Source organism: Chanos chanos, chromosome 9 (assembly GCF_902362185.1).
Source record: "Chanos chanos chromosome 9, fChaCha1.1, whole genome shotgun sequence".
Lineage (NCBI taxonomy): Eukaryota > Metazoa > Chordata > Actinopteri > Gonorynchiformes > Chanidae > Chanos > Chanos chanos.
The window spans coordinates 30,113,580-30,121,001 of NC_044503.1; the positions used below are offsets into that span (position 1 = coordinate 30,113,580).

Sequence of the window (7,422 nt, forward strand, 5' to 3'; positions counted from 1 at the left end):
GGATGAGGTGCCCACAGGTGGATGATGTTACTTGTCTGAACAACATAAAAAATATTAAATACTGTACTGCATTTGTACTTGCAAGAAATAAAGCAGACTTCATAAACAGAAAGGCACACTGTCTTTATTTGACACTGGGGAGGTGATGGGTCAATCAGAACTGATGGTGGCGTGTTGTGTCTCTGACCGCTCTTCCATCTTGTGCATCAGTGGGGTGGTCAGGATCGTTATCAGGATCATCGAGGAGTTGAGTAGGACATTTGTTCTTCTCTAATTGTGGCAATATTGTGGAGAATCACACATGCCACAATAATGTCACATGCCATCTACCTTGGCTTGTGTCCTGCAGTGAGCCAAGTCATAACATTGCTGTGGGCCTGGCTCAGGATCAGGGTAAGGGGTTAACAAATAGGGCTGGTGGGGGTACCCTCTGTCACTGACCAGGTAACCATCGAACTCTCTTATGATAATCCCAGGATACAGAATAAATTTTAAGTTACAGTAGATTAAATATCGATTATAATAGGATATAGCTAAATAAATATTTAAAGAAGATACCATATTTTTTTTGTGACCACTCTCTCCATAAAACAACAATGTAATTCATCTCACTCCTTTACTCTTTCCACTTTCCATATGGCAACATAATGGAATACAGCATTAGGCAATGCAATCAAACAGGTCTTCTTCCAAAGCAAGAAATTATTTCCATGCCACAGATATGCTTCGTTGTCGTCAGACAGAGAGACAGAGAGAAAGAGAGAGAGAGGGAGGGAGAGAGAGAGTGAATGAGAGAGAGAGAAAGAGAGAGAGAGAGAGTAAAAAGGACGAAATGAAAATCAGCAGGATTGCCAGCAGAGAGCCGAGGAAAAACAAAGAAGGGACAAAGAGAAAGAAGAAAAAAAGAGAAAAGCTTACAGCACCTGGTATTCCCAGGCGGTCTCCAATCCAAGTACTAACCAGGCCCGACCCTGCTTAACTTCCGAGATCAGACGAGATCGGGCGTGCTCAGGGTGGTATGGCCGTAAGCGAAAGCTGCGGCGGCATAAGCGCTATTTGAAGATGAACAAAGACTCCACCGTTTGCCTTCCGACTCCTGCCTCGCTTTAAGAGCGCACCGGCACAGACGCGCGGCGAAATACCGGCCACACCGACCCTGACTTGCGCCAGCACATTATGACGTCACACAGCACCTGTAACCTGCAACCTACAACCTGCAACAACTTCTTCAAACAGCGCCGCCTCACACGCTGCACTACACCCGCTTTAAACAGGATACCATATCATTTTGGGGGTTTTTGTGATTACTGTCTCCATAAAACAACAATGTAATTCATCTCGCTCCTTTGCTCTTTCCTCTGCTCTCTCGGCGCAAACAGCCCCATCCAACTCCTTCAACGGGGCTAAACATCACAGAACACTTCATATGGCAACATAAAGGAATACAGCATTAGGCAATGCAATCAAACAGGTGTTCTTCCAAAGCAAGAAATTATTTCCATGCTACAGATATACTTCGTTGTCGTCAGGCAGAGGGACAGACAGAAAGAGAGAGAGGGAGGGAGGGAGGGAGAGAGAGAGAGAGAGAGAGAGAGAGAGAGAGAGAGAATAAAAAGGACGACATGAAAATCAGCAGGATTGCCAGCAGAGAGCCGAGGAAAAACAAAGAAGGGACAGAGAGAAAGAGAGAAAGAAGGAAAAAAAGAGAAAAGCTTACAGCACCTGGTATTCCCAGGCGGTCTCCCATCCAAGTACTAACCAGGCCCGACCCTGCTTAGCTTCCGAGATCAGACGAGATCGGGCGTGCTCAGGGTGGTATGGCCGTAAGCGAAATCTTCGGCGGCATAAGCGCTATTTGAAGATGAACAAAGACTCCACCGTTTGCCTTCCGACTCCTGCCTCGCTTTAAGAGCGCACCGGCACAGACGCGCGTATAAATACCGGCCACACCGTCCCTGACTTGCGCCAGCACATTATGACGTCACACACCACCTGCAATCTGTAACTTGCAACAACTTCTTCAAACAGCGCCGCATCACACGCTGCACTAGACCCGCTTTAAACTCACCATGGGCAAATCTAGCGCTCGGTGTTCATTTACGAAAGATTCGCGAGTCATGCACAGATCCAAGCCACTTTGCTTCCACGTTGCTGATGCTGCGTCGCATATGATCCTCACAGTGCACAACTGTAATCAGTAGCTGTATTGTGAAGTATCTTTCATTTGGATTGCTAAAGGCTACTATTTAGGCCTACCTGTACAATAATGTTGTGGAAAGTCTTCCTACTCACATAATGTTTTTCATTTACTGAAGGAGCTGTGACAGGAATATGAGTGCCATCTATGCAGACAATCAAACCCGGAAACCCTACAATATTTCAGATTAACTGATTAGTGCTTCGAGGTTCAAAGCTTCATACTAAACAAATTAATTATTGCTGAGACTCATACCTGCAATTCTGTGGAATTCTTCTTTCACAAGTCTTGTGGGTCTGTGACTTGGAACGCCACAAAAGCGTACAGTAAACGTTTCAGTGCTAGAGTCACATTTCTGACAGTTTTCACTAAACCCGCTTTCTGAAACAGGGCCCAGAAGACTTAACACACGTTCGAATTTTACGTAAATCATGACATTCCTGATTAAAAATCATGTGACACTCCTATGGTGAGGTGAATCATTACAAAGATGATATTCTTCACCCTAACCAAAGGCGTAACCTCAAACATTTGCAACATATTTCACATAACATTGTTAAAAAAATTGACATCTGTAAAATTCTTGTGAAAAGGAGAACTGAACAAAAACAGTGGCATGTAATGGATGTATAGTGATTGTTGAAGCACATTTGACAGGAGTTTTAAAGACTGGAGAAACAGTGACCACATAATTGTCTTTTGATCAAAAGTAATCTCACTGTTATTGCCATGCATCCTTTGACTGTAATTGTGATTAATTTGATGCAATACTTTTGGGGTTTGCTGATTCATGTCCATATTAGATATTGTATTTTAACTGGCTATTCCCAGCTGTGGTTGATTTAAACCTTGTTATTTTTCACAAACAAGACAGAACTCAACTTTGTTCTAATCAGAGTGAATGGAACGTAATATCCTGAGTAATTTACAGACTCTTTATAATGGAGAAAAGTCTATAGTAGACTGAAATAGCGGATATTGTATGTGTATTTGTACTTGATTCGGAGGTTATAATTTTATCATTAAGAACGACAGAGTGATAGAGGTCAGACTGCAATTTGTCTCTTGATGATTTTCTCCAACTGTGTGTGTGGTGTGTCAGGATACCACTGTTCTCTGTTGTTCCAGAACTGGAATGGTGTCTCTCTAGTACTACAGTCATATACAGACAATGACATATTTACAGACCAGAGCACACAATATAACAGTAATGTACGTCACATATGTGGGTAGTGCAGACAACAGTAATGTGCATTAAGTAACAGAATGTACATGTACAATGGTAATGTGCATATGTATGAGGGTAGTGCAAATGAAACAAAACAAAACACAAAACAATATCCATGCAAAACTACCTGGTCTCCGTGACAGTGACCGCAGTCACGTAATGGAAAGTTTTACCTCCGCTCCCTGTGACAGACTAACAGCTCCCGGCAACGGCAAGACACTGCACCAAGTCGGCGTTTGTCTTTTCAACTTTTCAAAGCAATGGAATATCACTCCAGCACTTCTCACTAGAGGCATACTCATTACCGAACACACCACATAACATCAAGTTTCTGTTATGGCTGATAACGTCGCCATGCCAACCAGAGGGTAACAGTCTGTGTAGACTGTGTAATGGAATGTTTCTGGTCCACTCTCTGTCATTGCACTTCAGGGTCTCACACCACTGATGGGGTGTGTGTGCAGTTACCGGATGACTGCAAAAGTAACAGTAGAAATGCTTTTGCTAAAAATAAAAAAATAAAAAAACTCTAAGAAGAGTTCAAATATCCCAAACTACACTTACAATTTACAAAAACGGTCGTCAATTTAACTCTACTTTGAGAACTTTTTTTTTTTTCTTTTTTTAGCAAGACTTTTATTTTTACTTTTACTTTTACTTTCACTTTTGCCATCTCTGGAAATAGCGCAGGCCTTAAGAGACACCGTGTTACTATGGTAAACCTACCTGAACTGGACCGGTGAAAAGTACCTTCAAATATTTGTCAAGCTAAGTAGGCTCTTTAGTTAAGAATACACATTGTTTCTGTTGAGGTACTGTGCATCTCTTGCTGACTTCAAAAATACTTTTTTAGATAAATTATACTTAGGATGAGCTGCACATTTCTACCAGAGTTGAAAAACAAGATTTAAAAAATAAACGTGGTAATGAGCAGCTGGTCAGGGTTTGAACAAGTGACAAATCATCACATTTCAGACATGACAGTAAATAACAATATTTATGTTTCTGTCAAGCCTAAGGGAGTGTGTTCTGAGCGCCTGACCACGGATCATCTCGTTACCACTCTCCTCCTGTAGACAGTCATCTGTATTTACACTAATGACAACGTTACACAGTAAATAGTAGAGATTAACCCCTGTAAGCGGGACTTGCTAAAAGTGTGAAGTTTGATTATTAAAGTTATCTGTATGTAAGTAATTCAAGTCACAATATGAAAATATGTCTCTTACAGAGTATCAGAGTTAACACGCCAACTTGTGTGATTGTGGGCGGCAGAGGAACTGCTACAGTGGTGCACATGACAGTTTAGAGGCGTCTCCATGGAAACAAAGCGCATGGCAATGCCCACGTTGTTTCAGTGGATTCAAGCGCAATTCTGGAGGTCCACTGACGTTAAGAGTCACTCAGGTGCGATGATCGGGACACCACCCTATCCGGAAGAACCTTCTGGAACACGACCAAAACCCCATACTCAAATTGGGGCGCAGCGTCAAACTCATCCTGGTACAATTTTTTTTTTTGTCTTCAAAAATTCTAAAAACACGGTCATGTCAAAACTTTTTTTTTTTCAATAATTCAATTTTGTTTTTCATTCCGAAAAGACAGAGAGCGAACTTTCAGTACTGCCCTTAAGTAATCCATATCAAATCAAATCAATAAACTGCGTGAATATGATTGAAATTCAAAAGGGAACATTTTATTCAGTTTTCATTGTTTTTACATATAATACAAAATGAAAGAACGGGCATAATTAAAAAAAAAAAAAAAAAAATCAAACAAAATGACAGTATTGTTTAGACTGTGAAAACTCTAAACAGCTGTATTTAAATGAATATGACGGGCAGTAAAACTTTCGTCAAACAGAACTGAAATGTTTACAGGCATTTGATTGGTCCAGAACATGTAGCACAGTTTCTGAGGAATGAACAATTTTAATCCTTCCATTTTTTCTTCATTTTTACTGTCAGAAAAGGCTAACACTCGCTTCGTTTACAGGCAAAATGTCAGTCATGAAAATAAGACAGACACACCTGTGCAAAATCAACAATCAAAGTTTACAGTCATTGACACAGGAATCATAACTTGACCTTCACCCTCCAGTAACCTATTATGGCAATGTGAGGGGGATGACCTTGACCTCTGACCAGAAGATTCCAGAATTTTAACACAGAGAGAAAAAAAAACATACTCATCTCTCAAACCAACCGCCCCCCCCCCCCCCCCCCCCCCGCTCTCTCTCTCTCTCTCTCTCTTGTTATCATGTCGTTGAGCCTAACCAATCAGTATCATCGCAGGACTGGAGTGTGCGCGGGATGGAAGTGAAAGATATATAATCAGACGTCATTCCCTTCTTATTAAATCTGCGACAGAACATTTCAATCTGCCCTCAGAGCGCAAACCCCCCCCCCCCCCCCCCCCCCAAAAAAACCCCCAAAAAACACTTTTCTCTAAACTCTATATACATAAACAAAAGACCTGAACCCCAGGTTCAAATAAAATAGAGCCAGTGTTTACATGCTTCTGCAACTCACAAAACATCAGAATATTGCACATAACATGATTTTTTTTTTCTCTTTTTTTTTTATCAATTCATATTTTCTTTTCCATCAATTCATAAAACCTAACAAGTCCATTGGTCTTGATTTCTGTTCGTTCACTTATAATATTTATATCTATAGACTACCAGAGTACAAAAAAAAAAAAAAAAAAAAAGAAGAAAATGAACAACTAACTGTTTCGTTTGAAACACAACTATAAGTGTTGAAATAGATACTGGAGTTGGATTTAGGACAGTGGAGTGGGGAACAACTTTTGAAATGTTTAAATATTTAAATTGCGAGGAGTCTCCGTCTATGGATGAAAATGTAGTTATGATAGGTTGTGGTGTGTTTATTATTACGGGTATTTTTTTTTTAACGGTTTATTATAAAATCTCGTGGAAAACTCCATTCGGGACTCTGTTGTTGTTTTCAGTTTTGTTGTATTGGGAATACATTACAAAGCACAGCCATTCCTGTAAGAACTACACACCCTCTACTGAATTCAATAATCAACCTCAAAATATAAGCAATCATTTCAGTGTTGTGTTCCCTCTATCTGTGTGTGTGTGTGTGTGTGTGTGTGTGTGTGTGTAAATGTGAGTGAATGAACAAACGTGTGCAACGCTAAGATGACTCCTGAGTCACGGTTGAGATTCAGAATGAAGATCTTAAAAGGCCACTATGGTATTATCACACCCATTCATACACTTTTTCTTTAGACTCTAAAGCACGTTTACGTTCGTACAACACCTTGTTCAAAAGGTACCTTTTTCTGTTACGAGTCCAACGTTCGATCGCTGTGTTTCCAGAACTGTTTGAGAGAATCCAGCACAGGGGAATGATGTCATAGCGTGATGTCATAAATCTGCAGAACTGATGGCGTTAGGGATCTCCAAAACAAAGTTACTAACGTTCCGTGGTCGCCACGGCAACCTATTCAGATCCACAGGAGTGAATTCTGCATAGAGCTACAGTTTTGATTCAAAAAGACACTTTTCCCCTGTCACAGTGTCTCCCGGAATGGACGGAGATGAGCTTCGCCTATTTTGTGACAACACAGAAACCGTATGGAAGAGATTGCTCCATATATGTTGAAGTTTTAATACAGTTCTCTGTTGCTATAATTCCGTTGTGGAGGATGATGAAACAAAAATCTTCAGAGTGTCTCTCTCTCTCTCTCTTATTCTCTGCATATTAAATAAAGTATCTTTCTTTATTTTGTATTTTGCACTGTGATGAAGCTTCTAGCCTCACAGTGTTGCGTGGAAGCACTAGTTCATCTGAGGAGAGTTCTGAGTTTGCAGGGTGGGGTGGTGGTCAGGGGGTGGGGGGGTTAAGCCCCTTAAACATAATCTCAGGCTCCCCCTCAAATCTTCTATCCCACTGTTTGCTGGTCGGGTCGCTTCCAGAAGTTTCTCTCAGTCTCTTTGTGTATCTCTGTAGTTCTGTTCTCTTTC

The 7,422-nt window shown here is 40.9% G+C and overlaps 2 non-coding genes across 2 annotated transcripts; both read right to left on the reverse strand.

Annotated features, from left to right (window-relative positions):
- Nucleotides 1-911: 911 nt before the first annotated feature.
- LOC115821891 (5S ribosomal RNA) lies at nucleotides 912-1,030 on the reverse strand. Its single transcript, XR_004025586.1, has one exon. It is a non-coding gene; the product is annotated as a 5S ribosomal RNA (ribosomal RNA).
- Nucleotides 1,031-1,710: 680 nt separating this feature from the next.
- LOC115821898 (5S ribosomal RNA) lies at nucleotides 1,711-1,829 on the reverse strand. Its single transcript, XR_004025590.1, has one exon. It is a non-coding gene; the product is annotated as a 5S ribosomal RNA (ribosomal RNA).
- Between the last annotated feature and the right edge of the window lie 5,593 nt (nucleotides 1,830-7,422).